The following is a 22,436-nucleotide window of genomic DNA, read 5'->3' on the forward strand; positions in this document are numbered from 1 at the left end:
ACAGTTACAGTAAAATACACAAAAGATGTGTAGACCAAACAAAAAAGTGTTATCCCTTATAGTGTCAGAAAATAAATGACTTAAAAAAAAATCCAAAATTGGTGGTAAATTATTCTCGGACAAACAGTCACATCTAGAGTTATATTGGGGTAAATTAGGAGATCAAGAGCAGACCAGAGCTGTCCAGTGCAGACCAATGTCGGTTACAGTAATATACACAAAAGATGTGTAGACCAGACAAAAAAGTGTTATCCCTTATAGTGTCAGAGAAATTATTTTTACACTCTAATATTATCCTCGGGTCTGCCCCATTTGTAGTGTGCTCCATGCTCCTCATATGTAATGCCCACACTCCAGTTGGTCATAGTTGGTGAATTTTGCTCCACTGGTCGGTCTTTGTACTAATTATCAGCCCTAACTGGTACAATGATGCTTCTGGACGGCTCTGGTTGGCAATTAGTATGACCCCTCCTGCCGGCTGCGCAGAACACATCACTGCACTTGGAAAACAGTGGACTGTATCAGGAGGTTTTTACAGTTGTAGCCAAAGCTGCCATTTTCTGCCTCTGTGGAAGTGCACTCTGTTCTCTCCTGGACCGTGTGGTGCAGAGTCACAGCTCTTTTCAGGTTTGATCAGACCTGATAGATCAGGGTGTCTGATGTGCGCACCGACATGCAGCGACAAGGCTTTTATTTTAAAGTCACGGGTTTGATCAGACCGGATCGTTCAGGGTGTTTGATGTGTGCACCGACATGCAGTGAGTGCGCTTTTATTTTAAATTCACAGGTTTGATCAGACCTGATCAGACTAGGGCTGAAACGATTAGTCGAGTAATTGGATTACAAAAAATATTTGAGGCAAATTCTGTGCCTCGAAGCTTCGTTTAACGTTGTAGTACATATGCCAGGCCTGTGTGTGGCGCTGTAATGTCCTCAGAAAAACAAACAGAAGAGGACTAGAGCAAGCACTAATCAAATTAGCACAAAAGCTACACCTTACCAACGCGACAAACAGTGAAATAAAGCCTTTTAGGAAAAAGACGGTCCACACTGATCATCTGAAATAGCTTACTGTCCATTTAAAGCAAAGCAGTGTTTGTTTGTTTTTTTGTTTTTTTTTTTAAACACAGTTTGGTCCGCTGGCTGCTCTATGCGCGGCGGCCGGCTGCTGCCTCTCTCTGCCCGGTGTGAGCGGCTCAGCTCTGCCCTCACACAGCTCTGTCCCGGCCACAGAGTGTCTGGAAGAAGTCCACTCGTTCTTCTGTGTGACTTGCAATGAGTGTTTTGCTTTTTAATTTTTGCTTGTTGGGCAACACACACAATGCTTCACAAACACGGGAACTCAAATAAAATAAGTTGATTCCTCTGGATGCAGCACTCAGTTTTTGGATGTGTACAGAAGTGCAGTGTTGCACAGACTTGCCTGCAGTAACGCTGTGCTGCACAGACCTGCTTAAAACTGTATCCAGCGCTCTACGCCGAAGACAATTAAACATGTTTAATTTCTTCCGTCCTACGCGGGTAGCCCTCAACATACTGCTGCGCAGGGAGAAAAAACTTGATGTAGAGCTGCTCAGCTCGGCATAGATGATATGCCACAATACGCCAATGTGAAAGGGGCTTTAGGCTGAGGGAGGGGAGGATTATTGAAAATTTTCTTACTTTAATATCATAAATGTATGGGGCTTTGAAAATTGGCCAGTGGGGAGGAGGGAGTCTGGAAAATGTTGGCCTCATAGAGGAGGGAGGGACCATCTGAAAAATGCATCAGGAATGGGGGGGTCAGATTTTTGGCTGGATTGTTGGGTGGGCGGGGATCTGGGCAGAGCTCACCTCCTACCCCTAAATAACTTGGCATTTTAGGGGATTATTTTCAGTTTATATATATTTTTTCTTTACTTGGGATTTTTTTTTTCCATGCTGCATTCAATAGTATACCTCTGCTGTAAAACAAGAAATTATCCACTGATTCTGAGATTTTTTTTTCTGTAAAAATACAGGGTCTGACATATCTACACCCCACATGCATGATCCTGGGATAATAGTAGTATTGCATGCTTGGTTCCTACTAATTGTTGCAGATTGACAAAGTGTCAGAACATGGCAGAAAGGAAGAGACAGCGCCATGAATACAAGAGGATTGCTGCTAAACGAGCACGCCAAGCAGCAGAGAATCTGCCCGACAGCCAGCATGACCAATTCAGCAGTGATGATGATAATGGCCGTTCTATTCCTTCACTTGAGTTGGTGGCACCAGCGCTAACCTCACAAAATAGACATGTTGAAGATATTACCCAAAATCCAGCAAACAGCAATGACACTGACAGTTGTCATTCTAGTAGTAGATCCAGTGGTGAAGATAATGGTGATAATACCAGTTTGGGGCATCAGTTAGATGAATGGGATGTGACTGATCATCATGAAACTGTATCATCAGATTCAGATGATAACATGCAACAGACCAGTAATTTGGCAGATAACTTGGTAGCATGGGCAACTGAGTGTCAAGTGACACAGCATGCTACTGACAAGTTGCTCAAAATTATGAAGCAATCAGGATTTCCAGAATTACCAGGACAGTGAGGAATGTACCAACAAAAGTAGTATCTGGCATGGAATATTTTTATTTTGGACTAGAGGAGGAACTAAAGAGCTCGATGCCATCTTCAGAGGGTAATGTATTTATACAAACAACCATGTCATCAAATTTCATTGCATGAAAGGCCTATTAACTGATAGAGTAGTTCTGTTGTGTTTACATACGTGTTCCTGCTTTCATCAGCATTGCATTGTACTACTGTAGCTGTTTGATGTACACTAAACTTGATGCTTGAACTTGAACTTTGCTGTGCTGAGGGGACTGGCACTATAGAAATTATTGTATTTTTGTGAACGATTTTCTTTGCTTTTTAGGCAAAGGAGGAGGATGAAAAAGTTGGTACTGCTGTCGATACTGACTCAGAAGCTGGGGTGGATGCCGACGCCATGGACAGTGGTGCCATAACTGATGATGCCATGGATTATTTTGGTGGTGACACGATTAGTCATGTGTCTGATGAGAAGTGATCCATTTTTGAGAACTTGAGACATGTTGGTTTCGCTTCTGTTGGAGTGCACAATACATTGCTATTGTAATAATACTTCGAAAATAATAAACTTGCAATGTACAGACTCATTATGCAGTGTTTACATTTCTTTGTGTTGGGGGACACTGCAACAATATTGCACCAATGTTGTTGACAAGTTGCTGCTTTAAGGGGGGGACTTCAGTTTTATCCATGGCTTAATGCTATTGTAATAATACTGGATGATGACCCCATTAGTCATGGGTCACACAGTGCAGATGAGAACTGATCAATTTTATACTGAGAACTTACCCATGGCTTAATAATACTGGTTGGTTGGCAACGTTCTTGGCACCATCCCAGGAACATTCTGGAGCGTGATACAACGTTACTGCCACTTTGTAACATTTTGGCAATGTTCCATTGTTGGCTGGGAATGTTGCAGCAATGTTGTCACAACCTCCTGAGAACGTTCCAGGTTTGTTGGTTGGCAATGTTCTTGGCAACATCCCAGGAATGTTCTGGAGAGTCTACAAATGAACGTTCCTACAATGTTGTGATGTAACGTTCACGCCTATAACGTGGCTATACTGAACATTTTGAGTTTATGGCAATAGTGTGGGACAACTACATTTTGTTTAAAAAAAAAAAAATCACAACAGTTGTATGACATTGAATACCCCAATTATGTTTTGATTATTTTACTGATATTTTATTCAGAGATATTTTAAAACGTTAAAAAAACGTTTCTTTACCATTCATTTTTATCATTGAAGATCAAAAGTCTGGGTGTGGGACAAGCACAAAACGGTAATATTTGCATATAATGATGCTGAAAAAAGGTGAAAGACTACTAGAACAAATTTCTTAACACACTTTAATTGTAAAGATAACTATAAAAGTGTGAAATTTCCCCTTTTTTCTGTTTTTCATACAATATGATCAAAGGACATAAGTTCCCGTAGTCTAAGAATCACCCATAAATGAATGCTGTTGTATCACACCAAGTTTATGCTGAAACTGTGAATGTTGTATTTTTAAGATGGGGCCTGTTAACTTGACTACCAAAACCTCTGCAATGTTATCTGTCATATAGTGCCAAAGGCAGAAGATATTACTGGGGTTACCAATGAAAATCTTGGGATGGTAAACTAAAAATGCTGCAGCTTATGCATGAAATTTACTATATTAGATATACTTTATTGATCTCACAATGGAGAAATTACATTTACACTCCAGTTACCTCAGACAGCAATTAGTCCACAATTATTACTTCTTTACCGTAATAATGGCACACATCAGAATTAAAGGCAACACATACACATTTGACACTGTTTATGTGCACTAAGTTTGAAGAAGTCTTATCAGAATTGAGGCAAGTGGGTGAAGGTCACACAGCAACCCTGAGATGCGCCGCCATCAGCTTAGGGGGGGGGGGGGCGTGGGCTTGCAGCTAAAACTGCACCACCCCCGCAGAAGGAGTTACGTTAGCGGCGCCGGAAAGGGTGGGTGTTGATGGGAAGGAGGGGGTGGGGTGGGAGTGAATGGAACATGCTTCAGTCCTGTGAAAATCAGTTTATTGCCTTTGTGAGATGAGATAAGAAACAGCCAATGTTCCCCAGGCCGAAACAAATTCCCCTAGAGGAAGAAGTAGGGCAATTTGACCTTCAGGCTCGATAAGCCTGTAATGTTATTGTTACAGCAGTGAAATCACTTTTTAACAGTTCCACTTGCACAACCAAATCCCAATTATGAATTAAGAATATTCACCGGCCTCTGAATTCTTCAGCTTCAACTGCAAGGCACGCATCTGCTCCAAGATGTCATCCAATTTGCGTCTGAGTTCTAGAGTCATCGCAGTCTGACAATGCACTGCCTTGCCAACCTCGTTAATCATGATGGACAAGCGAGGGGCCATGGTTCTCAAAAGGTTTGAAAATGAACTTGTCCCTAGGTCTATTTTGTTACACTACTCAAGAAATTAGTACAGCTCGAATTTCAGCAAAATCAAAATATAATTACGGGGATCACCAAGGCTTTGACATTCTTCAAAAACCATTAAAAGAAAATCAAAAAAATTCATTTCAAATTCATAATTTCAAAGCATTGTTAATATCAGGCCCGGATCCAGACTGGTTTGGACCGATGCAGTTGCATCGGTCAAATTTTTTTACGCATCGTTCATCATCGGTAAAAAAAAAAAAAAAACTTGAATAATCCCGAATAGTGCCGAACATGTCCCCGCGGTGAACACTGCTTTTCGGTGGTTTTCATGTCAACCTATAGTCCGTAAATTATACGGATTTTTCTGAGTTTCAGTTTATGTCCAAAGTTTAAGGATCCAGTGACCAATTTCATATTTATTTACTTTAAGACTCAATAAAATGTTCAATTTCAATTCAATTGGCTTATAAAGTGCCAAATCACAACACAATCTAAATATACTAAAATACATCACAATTGTACATATTTAGTCATGGACATGATGAATATTGTTACCTGCTGGACTGTTTCTAATTTTGATTAGTATCAATGGAAAATGTCTTCTGTGAACTGTCTGTATCTCAATATATTATTAAGAATATATGCAGTCATATTTTTATTGATTTCATCAATTGAAAAAAAATTATATATAGATTCAGGTATAATTGAAAGATTTTGGCAATAAATTTGATCCTGTTTACAGTCAATTTTTGTTATAGTGTTTTTTTTTTTAGGACATCATATTTATACAAATAAGTGTTCACTATGGTCCATGAAGTATAACAAATATATTAAAAGAAGTGTGACAGTGTATGTTGCACACAAATAAAAGAATGAAGATTATTGAATAACAAGATGCGTATAATTTTTATTTTATCATTGGGCAAAAATGCATCTGTCAGATTTTCACTCTGGATCCAGCCCTGAGTATACACGTTTGTTGTTTATATTGTCTCTTGACACAATAGAAGGCAGAGACAGATGTTTACTCTCCAAATTCTGTAGTCTGTGCTAATTTCTGTAACAGAATGACATGAGGTATGAAACTAAAAATTGCTGGAAGTAAAACTGTCTGAACTTTTGTTTCAGACGTTTCGATGGGCAGACTACACTGTCTTTATTTTATTTGAGGATCATACACTCAACAAAAATATAAACGCAACACTTTTGGTTTTGCTCCCATTTTGTATGAGATGAACTCAAAGATCTAAAACTTTTTCCACATACACAATATCACCATTTCCCTCAAATATTGTTCACAAACCAGTCTAAATCTGTGATAGTGAGCACTTCTCCTTTGCTGAGATAATCCATCCCACCTCACAGGTGTGCCATATCAAGATGCTGATTAGACACCATGATTAGTGCACAGGTGTGCCTTAGACTGCCCACAAGAAATTAAATTAATTAAAACCAATTAAGAACAACCTTTATTAAACACACACACAGTACTTTTTTAAAATACTGGTTCTGTTTATTTACCTTTTTCCTTTTAACCTCTCTTTTGCACTGAATGACACTGCATGCAATTTCCTTATTCTTTTTTGTATAACAATAAAAATTATGATTCTTGTTGTATATTTAATATATTTTAATATATATTTAATTCTGTACGCAATAATAATAATTAATAGTGCACCCTGTACATTGCCTCAGAGGTGACTATATGCTAGGGACAATTAACCACACAACAAGCCATATTATACAGATATTTGCAATAAAATGCTCAGAAAAGACGTGGTCTTCCACAACAACTAACCGCCACAGCTCTGTGCTAAAGGAGCTCTGTCCTCCACTCAGCAGCACCTGTCACTCAAAGCCACCACACCCCCAATTATGCAGACCTTTATGACTTAAAATGTCTTAAACTAAGGAGTTCATAAATGGTAAATGGTCTGCATCTATATGGCACTTTTTCATCTGCATCAGATGCTCAAAGTGCTTTACAATAATGCCTCACATTATTCATATATCCAGTATTCACCCGTCAGCATACCCAGGGCTCTCCACATGAAATTCTGCTTGAAGAAGGGGCGGGCATGAGCATGGCCAATATTATGTTCATCAGAATGGTGAGTTCAATAAAATGTCCAATATCATGACAAATAAAAATATATTACAAATAAGTCATCTGTTTTTTTTTGTCCTTTTCTCATTCAATGAATGTGTTCATTGTAATTTATGTCAATTTTGGGTGGGCATTTAATCAACTTTCTTCAAAAAGGGGGTGGGCTGATGCTCAGCCCTGGGCCCTCCAAAGGGGAAATACAGTGTGTGAGCGTATACACACACACACACACACACACACACACACACACACACACACACACAACTCTGCATAGTATGATTATTAGGGATAGAACATTTTTGGCAAACCCACAGTCCTGCTTCATATTCTGATGAGCTTTTGCCAGAAAGGAATGAAACTCAATGTTTTTGTGGGTTTTTTTTTTTTGGTTTTTTTTTGCATTTGATAAAAAAAGTTCACACATGACTTACTTTGAATTTTTTTTTTTTATATACTTGCTTGCATTTTTGTGGATTTCCAAAAACTAGAACTCTGTTTTAATAATAAACAAAAAAGAGAAAAAAATATGATGTCTCAGTAATATAATATAATCACCACTGAAGTTTTAGAAGTGTTAAAAATTTATTGTAAGTAAGTAAAATTTATATAGCACTTTACACAGATAAAAATCTCAAAGTGCTTCACAATGAAAATATAACATATTACAACTATATAAAACAATAGAATACACCATAAAACAGCAAAGTAATTAAAAGCTTGTCTGAATAAAAATATCTTCAGCTGCTTTTTAAAAGAGTCAATGGAGTCTATACAGCGTAAAGACAGGGGAAGAGAATTCCACAGCCTTGGTGCCACTACGTGAAAGGCCCGAGCCCCACGAGTTTTAAACCGCGTACGTGTATCCAACAGCAACCTTTGACCTGACGATCTAAGAGCTTAGGATGAAGAATAAGGTTTCAGCAGGTCAGAGATATACTGAGGAGCTTGACCAGGTAAGGCCTTAAAAGTTAAAACTAAAATTTTAAAATGAAACCTAAAATTTACTGGCAACCAATGAAGAAAAACCAAAACTGGAGTGATATGGGATATTCTATTGGTGCCAGTTAAAAGCCTTGCTGCAGCATTCTGTACAGACTGAAGGCGATCCAAAGTTGATTTATTGAAACAAAAAGACCGTTACAATAATCCAAACGAGAAGAGATAAAAGCATGAATAATCATCTCAACTTCAACCTTTGACACCAGTAATCTGAGTTTTGAAATATTCCTTAAATGATAAAAACAATTTCGAACCAGCTGTTTGGAACGATGCTTGAGGTTCATTGAACTGTCAAAAGTGAACGCTGAGTGCTGTCCAGCCTTGCCCATATTCAATCAGGTTTTGCATAAAAGTACAAACATGGGTTCATGGGTGAACGTTTTTAAGGGTAGCTAAAAAGTCAGTTGAATTTAGTTACTTATACGCCCATCACACATAGCCGGAATTATGCAGAATAGCGTCACAATGACGAATTGGCGCACATCGGAAAAGTGTGGGATTTCAGTTGCAAAATGTTCTGACAGCCATCTTCAGAAGTCCACACAGTTGGTCAAAATCGGACAGCGGCCTAGAGTGTGATACACATGTTCAAAACCCTCCAAACGCCGTTGAGATGGGACACCTATCTGAAAGCGGTCTGAGCACCATCTGAGTGCAATTTACATATTCTGAAGGCGGCATAAACAGGATCAGAAACGATTTGAGCGCATATGAGGGAACCTCGAGATTTATCGGCATGGCAAAGCCTGCCAACATGACCTGCACGTGCTACTTATCCACTTATAATGTCCACCTCCACTGCCCCCCGGAGCACAAAGGAACCGTTGATCGTTGATATGTATGTGGCACACAGCCATCCATGTGCAGGGGATGTGAACAGTGCGAACAAACCAAAAGCCCCATGTCCACTGCGGGTCAATGTGTGGCACAGTGCACGGCGCTGCAGATCTGGACAGGCCGTTATATCCATAATAGACCTTACAGTGCAGATAATATTCCTCCCCATGGGACACATAAATAATGTGAAATATTGTGCCCATCAGATCTGCAACACCACAGCAGCTGGCAGGCAGGTGCGCACGCTGTCACACATCACATCAGAGGCTCAGAGCTGAATAGATCTCACTGCTGTAATAAACAAACTACTGCTTGATCACATTTAATTCTGTCGGACATATGACGTGGAACTGTTTTGCAATGCCAACATATGAAACATGAATCTCGCCTCCAGGAGCATTTAACAGTGCAGTGCATCAAGACCACACAGCCTGTGGTAGAACGCTAGAAACAACGACACCATAAATAAATCCCAAGTGATAAGCCAACCAGAAATCACGATGTAGCGTTGCATTGTGGGGGGGCGGAAAAGAAATTTAAGTTTGCTGGAAAGGCTGCGTCTGACGAATAGTGGGAAAGCTCACTGAAAACTTTTAAGCAAAGGTGTCCTTTGACTCTCAGCAAAGGTTCGCTGCGTGTGCAAGTTTAGCTGGCAGTAGAACTGTCCAGTGACAGCTGAGCATGTACGCACACATAGCAGCTCATTGTTAAAACAGATACACACATACTGAGCGGTCATTTCCTCATGTTAGCACTTCTACGCACACAAGCACATGAGGTCAGTGAGCCTGGCTAAAAGAGGATGAGCGAAGGAGTGATTGTACGGCAGTGGGTGACCGCACAGACTGACATATATGGCGTGAGTCCAGTCCATACGATGGTTGTTCTTTGATGTCCAGTACAGGTCCTGTGCAAAGGGAGGAACACAGCGCTCCGGTCCCGTGTTTTCCATCCAGACATTTGGAGATCGGCCAGTCTTCAGCGCTTTTTATGGCCATCTGACAGCAGTCTGTGTCGTCTACATATACTTTGGATGCGATTTGACGTGTGGACGAGGCAGTCTGTCTGCATTCTGACACGCGTGACCACGCCTCTTTTCCTTATGTCAATATTTGCTGTGTCAGGCATGATTCCTCCACATTCTTGTTATGTGTGATGGGGGCTTTATGCATAAGAGATCAACTAAATATGATACAGGAATTTGTTACTGAGCAAGAAAATTATTAGCCTGCTCTCTGTGTGTGAGGCGATCAGAGGGCACAGTGAATCATCCAGTCGAAACAAGTGTAACAAATGTCTTTGTCCACTAATGGAAAATCAGTATCTTCCAAAGAGTCTCTCTGGCCTGCTGGGAAGAATGTTACCTGACCCCCTAAACCACAAACAGAGCCCAAACTCCCCCAAGCATTTCCTGGCTAGACTTATGACCCCTCAGGACAGTACACCAACCATCGTTGGTGTACTGTCGACAAAGTTGACTGTGTGTTTGTTCTCTCCTGCTCTGAAAGCAACATTCACACTTCGAGGCTCATTCAGTTTGAGGAGCCCCACCCCTCGCTCCATTGATATGGTAAACAGTGCTTTACACCGGAGCGAGAGAGCTTGCCACAGGCTTATCCAGTAACATTCACAGGAAAACTAGTCCAGCAATCCTGATACTCACACACTGTTTGAGCAAGTGAGATTGTATGAGAGGCTCTCCGTCTGCTCACTTTCACTTTCGCTGTGCGTAATGGCGCAGGGCGCATTGGAGCAGCCAGGAGGCTATTCAAATGGGCCAACTAGTGACACATCACTCCTAAAAACAATCTTCGGTGTGTCACGTGTGTCAGATCCCGCTTTTTAGATACACGGCACACGCTCACCCTCCGATGAGTGTGTTTGTGTAAAAACCAGCTCTCCATCTCTGGGGTCCGACCTTCGTGTCTCCACGGGTATTACCCGGCAGGGCTGCACAAAGGCTGTTCAAGCTGGTGGCGAGGAGATTCATCTAGCTGCTCACTGCCTCCATCCGGACGTCCACCCCGCTGAAGCTGATCTCGCACCTCGGTCGAATAGCCTTCTCAGGAACCAGGATACGAACCGGCCACGCCCGTTAACGGCAGCTCTCCTCTTCTGGATCAGGGCTCTTGGTATGTTGCTAGATTTTGAATTTAGTGACTCGTACAGCGAGTCCCCAGGATGTGTTATTTTCATTAAAAAAAACAGACTAACCTTTTAGAGCCTTTTTGATGTTGTACACCCAATAAACTTTTACACCTTAAGAAGCATCAATAATCCAATGTCTGAGCTTTAACACTTTAACTGCATGCTTGGAAATTTATTGCAGGTTTTGCAAGTGCCAATAACATAATCAACATAGATTATATGGTGATAATTTCACAACAGTAATTCAAGTATAATTAGAATAATGATTGGCAGAGATTTTTGTTTTTAATTCAATAATTCTGACTGATCTTACTTTGACTGGGACTGGATTGACTTAACAATTTTTTCTAGGAGTGAGGGAAGGAGGTTTTTGAGGTTAGGGTCCCCAGCTCGATGAACTTGATTTCCTCTTCATCAGCTATTAATCGTTAGCTGACCACGATCCTTGTGTGATGTTGTAATCCTTCAGGAAGTTAATCCACATAAGAATTTATTCCGTCTTCAATCAACCAGAGAGAGAAATTGTTGAACATTCCCCACTCAGACTTAAGGCCAGTGGTTACTCTCCGTTGTTCTGCTACTCCGTGACTGGATGGCCTGAGTGGGAGTTGAAATCTCTCTCAAATGATCTTTTATGGCTCCAGTCCTCTCACTCCACGATTCCAATTGCTGCTCACAAGATGGTCAAGTCTTGTGATCTCCTCGTAGCAGGGGAGTAGTGGCAACAGCACCTCTCCCTGGAAGAATAACCCCGTTTTCTGGTGTTTCACAGTTTATATATGTGCTTGACTCTTGTCGTCCTCAGATGATCTTGGTTACCATGGGGACGCTGTTGACTCAAAACCTCCTCCCTTCTTCTACTTTACTGGAAATCCCCGCAGCCCCTACCAGTAAACTTATTTCTCAAGTTCCTCTTTTCTGTTAACCCTTCAGCTTTTCTGAGAATTCATTCTTTTAAATCATTTCTTCAAAATCACATCAATCATATTCAATCATTTCATTACAACTCTCTTTCACATAAAAATGATTCATATGATCATATACAAACATTCTCATTCCTTATTATTCATTTCATTTTTACCAACATTTTAATCATTTGATCAGTTGTTTAACATCAGCTTTTCTTGCCCTACTTGCAACATCTTCTTCACTTCCTCTTTTTTCTCTGACTCTGCACTCCTTATGAAAAACAACTCATATAATCATTCATTTCACTTATTTGTAACACTTTTTCTAATCAACTCTTAATTTTAACACATTAATACTTCATTTGATCATACTTGTCATGTTACAATCATTCTTAGACATATTCCCTCGTCTTCACCACCGAGTTCATTCCGTGGGCCTCCCCATTTACAATGGAAAAGTCCGGTATGACCTCACTTACTCCTGGAAGGTACCAAACACTGTGCAGTTTAATCCAACAGCATGTATATTAATTCCATGGCACGTATTATATTCCAAGATGAAAACAAGCTGAAAGCAAGCTTAAAGTCATCTTTCCTGACACGTGAGGTGAATGTACCCTATGATTGGATTTTGGAAAACCATGTGACGGTGAACCAATTCCGATTGGACACTCACATTGCTCACGTCATCACACAGCTTCTATGAGGAGTACAAAGATGGTGGATGGTGGCTCAAAAGTCCGCAGAGTTAACGTTCAGCAAAAAAAAAGTAAGTTTCTATCTCATATCATTAAAAAGTTATTTATAATTTAGTAAAGCTTGGTTTCAGCCGTCCCCAGAGGGTTAACATCACAGACTTATTGTCCATTCGGCTGCTCCCGTTTTGTGTTCGGGGTCACCACAGCGGATACAGCCAGATCCACATTGGTAGTTAAGCACAAGTTTTACGCTGGATGCACTTCCTGACGCAACTCCAGTTTTTACCTGGTGAAACACACACAGCCACTGGTGTTCCAAAGAGGTCTCCCATCCAAGTACTGCACCCTGAGAACGTAGGGCCCAAGCTGGTACACAGGGGCTTACCAGGTCATCCAGATAGGGAGGTGCAAGTCCATGAACAATCTTATAAACTAATAACAGTGAATTAAAATCCAATCTTCCAGCGACTGGGAGCCAGTGCAGGGATGCCAAAATGGGCGGAATGTGGTCGAACTTTCTACTTTGTGTCAAAAGTCTGACAGCAGCATTTTGAACCAGTTGAAGACCCCTAATCCTGGACTGCGGTAAACCAGAAAATAGAGCATTACAATAGTCCAATCTAGAAGAGACAAATGCATCCACCCTTTTCAGGTTTCAAATCCCGCAAAACTTCGGAGAGGTCGCCGCGCTGCGAGATCTCAGTACCACTGAGAATTACATTGAGACGCTGCGATTACGCTGCACTTTAACCGCTGCACACAGACAACACCATTAACATTGCAACATAAAACTATTTTTATATTGTGCCTAAAACTCTCAGAATATATTCTCTGGATTTTTAGACGTTGTTATTGCGTTTGTTTTATGTAAACATGCGAGAATCACAGTCTGTCTCTCTGTTATTTTCAATGGGAGCTGCTGTGAGCTACAATTGCTGCCCGATCATGTCGTTCTGGGGGAAAGTGAAGTTTGCTCTTTAATGTCTTGATTATTGTTCTTTACAACACTGTTTGTCCTCTTTGTTCCAGACTAATATATATAATATGTCTGAAATTCGGTTTGCGTTTATTAAATTCCACGGAGATTAAATGTAGCAGACACAGATTATTCGTTATAATTGTTTTAGCAAGTTTTCAGGGTATCATGCAGCAGTCTCTTATTAACGTGTTGAAAAGCATAAATACATTTTTGTAGTATAATATTCATTTACAAATGTCATCATGTGGATTTTCTGTGTTATTTTGACTGCAGCGACTCTCTGGCACGCAAGGGATTATGGGCCAGGGTGGCCCAGGGATGAATCAAAGTCTCAGCATCAGCCAAAGACAGGATGGGACGAATCTTCGCTATATTTCACAAATGGAAGAAAGCAGCCCTCGTAATGTCTCTAATGTGGAGGTCAAAAGACAACTTAGGATAAAAAATTAGAACAAACTTGAAAGAAAGCAATTATAAAATGATGGAAATCGATCTGTAAAAGGAGATCTGCCACCCATAAACAGTGCTGCCACAGTTACTTTGAAAAGTTCCTTTATTAATTACTTTATACAGTTACTTCATTATCAGCTTCATGCAATTACTTTATTAGGCGCTGCCAACAACTTGTAACTAATAAGTAATGTAACTAATAAGGTAACTAGCAATCTAACTTGGTTACTCTTAAGACTGAGTAATCAGCAAAGTAACTAATAGTTACTTTTCTGAGTATTCAAGCTTAAAAATAGCCAAATAAGATTGCTAGTTCTTTTATTAGTTACATTCAGCAGCTGTCAACAAGCTGTCTGCAACTGCTAATGAAGTAACTGTGTAAAATAACTGTATAAAGCAACTTTTCAAAATTACTGTGGCAATACTTAAGTGTGTGGTCATTGCTAAATCACTGACGTCCGCCATTATTGTAGACAGTTTTGTCGACCTCCGACATTTATGGAATGCCATTCCTGTGTAATGGAGGCCAGTGGGTGGTGCTATGCAAAAGTAGTTTGTAAACCTCACTCCCCAAGGACAAAAGACACCCTGGCTGCAGACACTAGAGTCCAGCATCTAGCATCCAGGAGTACTTCGCATGGGTTCAAAGACCGGTGGCCTTGACCTACTTTTCAAGGTCACCAGTGGTCACAACTGTCAAATCCTTCGCCACAAGGTAGCTCAGCACCTATTGCTTGCAGAAACTTCATATTTGGTGGGTACATGCTTTGAAGGAGGAGTACTTTGCATGGGTTTGACCTCCATTTCAAGGTCACCAGTGGTTGCATTTGTTTTGAAGGCTGGCAACCGTGACCGACTTTTTATGGTCACTATTTGTCACATCCTCTAAATAAATATTATGCCAATCTCCAATTTTTTTCATTGTATATCCCAATTTACATGAAACACATAAGGCTTCAACCAAACACCCACCCCATACAAGTAAATATTACTGCACTTTGCATGGAAAATAATACTGCGCGCAGGGCATTTCGGGATGAATGTCTCTAGTTTCTTTCTGCGACTCTGAACTGAACTAGACAGAGTCTTGCAATGGGAGACAGATGCAGCTTTCAGTTCTGCAGCAGCGAGAGAGAGCTTCTCTCTGCAGCAGAATGATCAGCATGTGATCTCATTTTAAAAATGAACGTATGAAGATGGAACCTGGCTACCAGCGAATTGCTACATGCAGTGCTGAGAAAAATAAATGTCATATCAGCGACTAGAAATGGCAGATACTAGGGGTGGGCAATATATATGATATAACCATTCACGACATAAATTTGACCGACAGAAGAGATTTAGACTCCACAAACCAATCGCGGTAACGCTAGTTGATGACGTCATCGTATCTTCCTCAGTGACTCTGAACAACTGGAAAAGGCTGCAGTCAGTGCTTTGGTCACAGGCTCCATCTCCACCTCGGCAGATTAAAACTTCTCCTTGTAGAGTGTAAAATCGTGTTATTTTAACACGCTGGAGTCGCCTGACTGAATTCGATCATGTAAAAGTCACATGATCGAATTAAGCAATTGTCCCATTAAATTCACCAGACTCAGCCTCTGTTTCAATGTGTTTTAAAAGTGCACGCTTCAAACTTTATACAAGTTTTAAAATTATTTTCATAGGCCTACTATAACCCGAATTATGATTAGTAATTCCCGCAATGTTCTTTGTGAATGAGATGATTCCAATGCACAAAAATACATGTCTAACAAGTCAGAGAATCAGGTGTTCAAAATTAATCATGTTTTTGAGTTTTTTGTTGTTGTCTTTATTTGTTTATTTCAATCCAGGGGTTTCCAAGTTCGGTCCTCAAGATCTACCTTCCTGACACTCTTAGTTGTCTCCCTGATCCAACACACCTGAATGCAGTGAAAGACTCATTAGCAGGCTTTTAATGAGCCTTTCTTTGGATTCAGGTGTGTTGGAGCAGGGAGACAACTAAGAGTATCAGGAAGGTAGATCTTGAGGACCGAACTTGGGCACCCATTTTAATCAATTCAGCTTTGCAACAGGACTATATGACCCATTCAGAAACACTTCCATCATAACTTTTACACTTAAGTTAATATTGTGATATATACCGTTACTATGAAGGGATTCATTTTATATCGTGATATGAATTTTAAGTCATATCGCCCAGCCCTAGCAGATATTTGCAAAAATTCTGAATACATACACACATATATGTGTCATGTACATTTGTCATAAAAAGGGAAACTAGCTATAGAGAACAAAATCATTGTTTTTGTTGTTGTTGCCGTTTGTTTGTACCAGGCTGTAAACATGTTTAGTTCTGCTTGAAGTTGGAATTTTAACATGAGCGTTTATGAGAACCTGCTCCCTTTTGGAGCCACCATCAAATGGCCATTCAAGGAACTGCAAATTTTTCTTCATCTGGGTATGCTTCATTTTTACCAGCTGCAGATTGCCGCTTGGTAACAATACCTAATACTGTTTACTTGGGAGTTCAACCAATGCATATTAGCTCATCTGATAAGTACTTTTTATATCTCTCTTGTAGTCTGCCTTCTTTCTAAGGACACATACTTGCATTTATGCTTCCACAAGTTGTACTTTCGGGATGACACTGTCAACTCTTATTCAGTTACATGTCAGTTGGGTCTCCAAAATCAGGAGGTGCTGAGTGGTTACCGTGACTGCAAGAAGTGGTGGCTCTCCTATCTGTAGTGTCATCAGCATGACTTTTTACTTTCTTCCTTGGTGTGGAAGCTGTAGATTTTTGAAAAATCTTGGCAGAATTCCACTGAAAGATTTCTGGACCTCCTTCTTTTTTGCCATCACGAAAGTGACAGGTGCAAACCCGTGAGTGGATGCTTGGTTCCCTGTCTGCACGCCTGGGGGTTAAAAAAACAAACAAACAAAAAAAACATTATATTAGGACATGTTTTTCATACTTTGTGTGAAACCTATATAGAGTGTTTTCACATGACCTCACAAACATAGAAGTCAGCCATGTTGGAGATATTGATTTTTCCACTTCACTAATCCTTTACTGGCCTCTATTCTTAGCATTCTAAAGTTATCATGATGACTTACTGTGATGTTGTCGGCTGCCACACTACGTCAAAGAGAGAGACAGACCTGCATTACTATAGAATGTCAAAAGTGATTAGGAATCGGGGCGAATCTTGTGAAAAAGCCAGTGACAGAAAAAGATATCTGCAGGTAGCCCAACTGCAACAAAATTCCAATTGGAAAAACCTGGACAACATCCATGTATGCGCTGCAAATTTCCTATCAGGTAATATTAACGTGTGAGAGAAATTTAGGATTCAGTTGCTGAGAGAGAGAGAAACTAATTTTTGATCTATCTGATAGAAATAAAATCATCAAGTACATTCTTTGGTTGTCAATTCATGTAAAAAATGCAGAATAAAAGAAGGAAAAATGACAAAACTACATGTGATCAGATCCATCTCACTACATGTATCATACATGTGTACAAACAACAGCCATTTGACCTTAGCTTCCATCAGGACTTTGTCCCTCATGATCTGACATTTCTTCTCAAATCCAGCCACTAAGTGGTTAGACACAGCCACGCCAAGCCTTTGTAGTTTGTAAAGTCCTCTGATGTAAAGGGGTTTGATGAAAATAATAAATAGTTTAAAGGGTTGTAATTTCAATTCAATTTCAGTTTATTAATTTATATAGCACCAACTCACGACAAAGTCACCCCAAGGCGCTTCACACAATCACAACAACACAAATTAATCTAAAATCAAAATTAAAAGCAAGAAAAGCACAATAAAAAGATAAAACACAGTAGAATAAAACCAAATTACAAAGCAAACACAAACAGATTAAATTAATGATAAGACAGTCTAAAAAAGTGGGTCTTCAGTCTTGATTTAAAAGTCTCCACCGTGTTGTAATTCCCAATTTTTCCCAGTTTAATGGGGAGTGAACCCAGAAGACTCAAAAACTGATAGGAAATGAACTCCAATTTTAGATCTTGTATAGAACAGATGCCTTCACTGAACAGGGAGATATTGGTTCAGTTTGCAAACTGAACACACAGCCCTCTGCCTGCACTACTGCCTGCTCTCCAGCACCGCACACAGATGAGCAGGAGAGGTGGGCAGATCAATCCTAATATTGATAATATCGATACCGACGCTGGTATTGATACTGAACAATAAAAAGTATAAAAAGATCGATACCCAAGCTTTTTTTCTCTCTGCACGCACTGACTGCTGCGCATGCAGATTCATCAAAGTCTACTCTCTGTCTGTAAGAGCAGCGCTGTGCTGTGTCACACAACACGGAGCAGCGCACCCTTGTATTGTGGTTTGTCAGCCCTCTACCTCAGGAGATTTTAAGTTGTGTTGAGTGATTTTTTTTTTTAAACAAAATGTTGATTGTGATAATAAAGTAGTTTACTGTCATGTACAATGCTTGGCAAAATTCTATCCTAGGTCTTTTGGATCCTTTGGATCCATGAAGCTTAAATATGAAAAAGTATCAGTATCGGCATTGATATCGGCGATACTGGGCCTGTACTTACTTGGTATCGGATCAATACCAAAATTCCCGATATCGCCCACCTCTAATGAGCAGGCCGTTCCACTCAGCGTGGATCAGTAAAGTTATGTGATTGTTTGAAAGATGTTGCACTTTGACCTTTATATATGGTGACTGCTCGCGCTGTATTAAACGTCATGTGTAAGAGTAAAACTGTGTTTTGTCCATGTAGCATAAGCAGAAGAATAGTATGCATCATGGCATTCCAGAGGAGATACAAAGTTATTATTAATATTATTATCATTATTTGTATAAGGTGATATGAAGTTAGCAAAGTAGCAAACTGGCCATGAGACACACTCCTCCCCCAACAACATCACAGTGTTGCATACATGGGCATCATGAATTCATGATGCCCATGTATGAAACACTGTGATATTTATGAGTTTTACTATGAAACATCCTTTACGCCTATTGATGTATGCATTATACAGTAGTGTTCAGAATAATAGTAGTGCTATGTGACTAAAAAGATTAATCCAATTTTTGAGTATATTTCTTATTGTTACATGGGAAACAAGGTACCAGTAGATTCAGTAGATTCTCACAAATCCAACAAGACCAAGCATCCATGATATGCACACTCTTAAGGCTATGAAATTGGGCTATTAGTAAAAAAGTAGAAAAGGGGGTGTTCACAATAATAGTAGCATCTGCTGTTGATGCTAGAAACTCAAAACTATTATGTTCAAACTGCTTTTTTTTAGCAATCCTGTTAATCACTAAACTAGTATTTAGTTGTATTTCCACAGTTTTTCATGATTTCTTCACATCTGCGAGGCATTAATTTTGTTGGTTTGGAACCAAGATTTTGCTGGTTTACTAGTGTGCTTGGGGTCATTGTCTTGTTGAAACACCCATTTCAAGGGCATGTCCTCTTCAGCATAAGGCAACAAGACCTCTTTAAGTATTTTGACATATCCAAACTGATCCATGATACCTGGTATGCAATATATAGGCCCAACACCATAGTAGGAGAAACATGCCCATATCATGATGCTTGCACCACCATGCTTCACTGTCTTCACTGTGAACTGTGGCTTGAATTCAGAGTTTGGGGGTCGTCTCACAAACTGTCTGTGGTCCTTGGACCCAAAAAGAACAATTTTACTCATCAGTCCACAAAATATTCCTCCATTTCTCTTTAGGCCAGCTGATGTGTTCTTTGGCAAATTGTAACCTCTTCTGCACGTCTTTTATTTAACAGAGGGACTTTGCGGGGGATTCTTGCAAATAAATTAGCTTCACACAGGCGTCTTCTAACTGTCACAGCACTTACAGGTAACTCCAGACTGTCTTTGATCATCCTGGAGCTGATCAATGGGTGAGCCTTTGCCATTCTGGTTATTCTTCTATCCATTTTGATGGTTGTTTTCCATTTTCTTCCATGCGTGTTTTTTCTTTTCTTTTTTTTTTGTCCATTTTAAAGCATTGGAGATCATTGTAGATGAACAGCCTATAATTTTTTGCACCTGCGTATAGGTTTTCCCCTCTCCAATCAACTTTTTAATCAAACTACACTGTTCTTCTGAACAATGTCTTGAACGTCCCATTTTCCTCAGGCTTTCAAAGAGAAAAACATGTTCAACAGGTGCTGACTTCATCCTTAAATAGGGGACACCTGATTCACACCTGTTTGTTCCACAAAATTGACAAACTCACTGACTGAATGCCACACTACTATTATTGTGAACACCCCCTTTTCTACTTTTTTTTACTAATAGCCCAGTTTCATAGTCTTAAGAGTGTGCATATCATGAATGCTTGGCCTTGTTGGATTTGTGAGAATCTACTGAATCTGCTGGTACCTTGTTTTCCATTTAACAATAAGAAATATACTCAAAAATTGGATTAATCTTTTTAGTCACATAGCACTACTATTATTCTGAACACTACTGTGTGTATTTTTATACAGTTTTTTTTTACTTCACACAATAAATTCTGAATTATTAACCATAATCTTTGTTTAGCTTAAAGTGTTTTGAATTGTCCACTGCAGCTGAAAAGAATCTTTCGAATATATTTATACTGACGATTCTAAAAAAAAACCCTAAAGTAGAATTATTATTATTATTACTGTTTTAAGGAAATCAGAATAACCTAGAAGTCAAAGTTTATTTTCGAACACACTGTGACCGATGCAATGAAAGTGTCAGATATAAATCAAACTCTGTATCTCGACAAGTAACCGATAACAGTGAATTAACACAGTGCAACATATGTAACAATCGATCAAATAAAACAACCTTGTGATCTGTAAACACACACACACACACACACACACACACACACACACACACACACACACACACACACACACACACACACACACACACACACACACACACACACACACACACACACACACACACACACACACACACACACACACACACACACACACAATGTAGAAGGCCGATTAACACAACTCGACTCAACGCCGATCGATCGGGTGGCAAAAAGCGAAACAACTCACCAAATTAGTTTAATCCATCGCTTCTTTATTTTTGGATCCTTAGGAAACCGAAGAAACCTGCAGACATCTCGCTCAGACACTCCGGAACGAAACACTGCACCATGTCCAAAAAACTAAACGGACATTTTGAAACTATTTCTGCTTCCGTTTCTTCTTCTGATGGAGTTTATCGGAGGTTAGTAAACCAAAGTGGTGCTTTACCGCCACATACAGGACTGGGGTGCACACAGCACACTCAAAGAGTCTCATTTCATTCCTTTACTCTCACGATCACACAAATCATCACCATCACAACTATCAACTGAACCACCACTTGCTGCTGGTGGTTCTTCCCAAGGTACACTTAAAATAAAAAAAAAAAAAACCCGCACATTTTGAAGCAAACGTGTAGAACCCATAGAGGCGAGAGGGGACATTTACAATTTTATTGTAATTTAAAATGAATACTAAATTATGTTGTTAGGTTGTTGGAGTGTGTATAAACTGGGGGGCTCAAAACAAAAACTCATATCAAAAGTCCTTTTGGCTGTTCTTGTATTTTTTCACTCGGGGTCTCCACAGATCTAAGGTGGGTCTGCATATTGATCTGGCGTGAATCATGCCTGGCATCCTCCTCCTCAGTCCTGCATTTTGGCTCGGACAGACAGATGACGTAGCATTTAGCGGAAAAGTTTTCCCGATTTAAAGATATATATGCACTATTCAAAGAGCTGGATTTGAACGGAGTGTCCCTTTAATAAAAGCATAATGATGTCATATTTCCTCATTGGTTGTCCGTCGCCCTCACAGAAAGTACATCAAAGAACTCCTACCACATGTCCTCAGAGAGAGAGAGAGAGAGAGAGAGAAAATGATTAAAAATGACACAGCACTGTCTGACCTGGAACAGTTGTGTCTGTGCTCCACTCCTGCAGAATTGTGTTCCTCAATTTAAAAAATGAAATAAACAAATAAAAAAACATTAAGCGCATAATTCTAGAAAGCTCAAACAGCTGTCACGTACTGAGATGACTCCGTACCAGATTTGTGTATTCACTATCTGCACATGTGCCAAAAACAGGAAGTTTGTTCTATACTTTTAACCTTTCTGTGTCTGGAAAGAACTGAGAGCTGGTTTCAATTTAAATAACCCAAACCCAAAATAACCCAAATTTAAACCTGATTTTAGTCCGCACTCTGCAAACAGAAAGGGTAAACTCAGTACAGAACAAACCTCCTGTTTTTCGTGGAGATAA

At 39.8% G+C, this 22,436-nt stretch overlaps 2 long non-coding RNA genes across 2 annotated transcripts; one reads left to right on the plus strand and one right to left on the minus strand.

Annotated features, from left to right (window-relative positions):
• Nucleotides 1–1,865: 1,865 nt before the first annotated feature.
• On the plus strand, nt 1,866–22,271 carry LOC117500981. Its single transcript, XR_004557906.1, has 3 exons — nt 1,866–1,876; nt 4,318–4,323; nt 22,185–22,271. It is a non-coding gene; the product is annotated as an uncharacterized LOC117500981 (long non-coding RNA).
• Nucleotides 16,976–21,349, minus strand: LOC117500974. Its single transcript, XR_004557904.1, has 2 exons — nt 21,202–21,349; nt 16,976–17,035 (listed from the first exon to the last, which is right to left on the minus strand). It is a non-coding gene; the product is annotated as an uncharacterized LOC117500974 (long non-coding RNA).
• Nucleotides 22,272–22,436: the final 165 nt, after the last annotated feature.

The sequence above is a fragment of the Thalassophryne amazonica genome, chromosome 2 (assembly GCF_902500255.1).
Source record: "Thalassophryne amazonica chromosome 2, fThaAma1.1, whole genome shotgun sequence".
NCBI lineage: Eukaryota > Metazoa > Chordata > Actinopteri > Batrachoidiformes > Batrachoididae > Thalassophryne > Thalassophryne amazonica.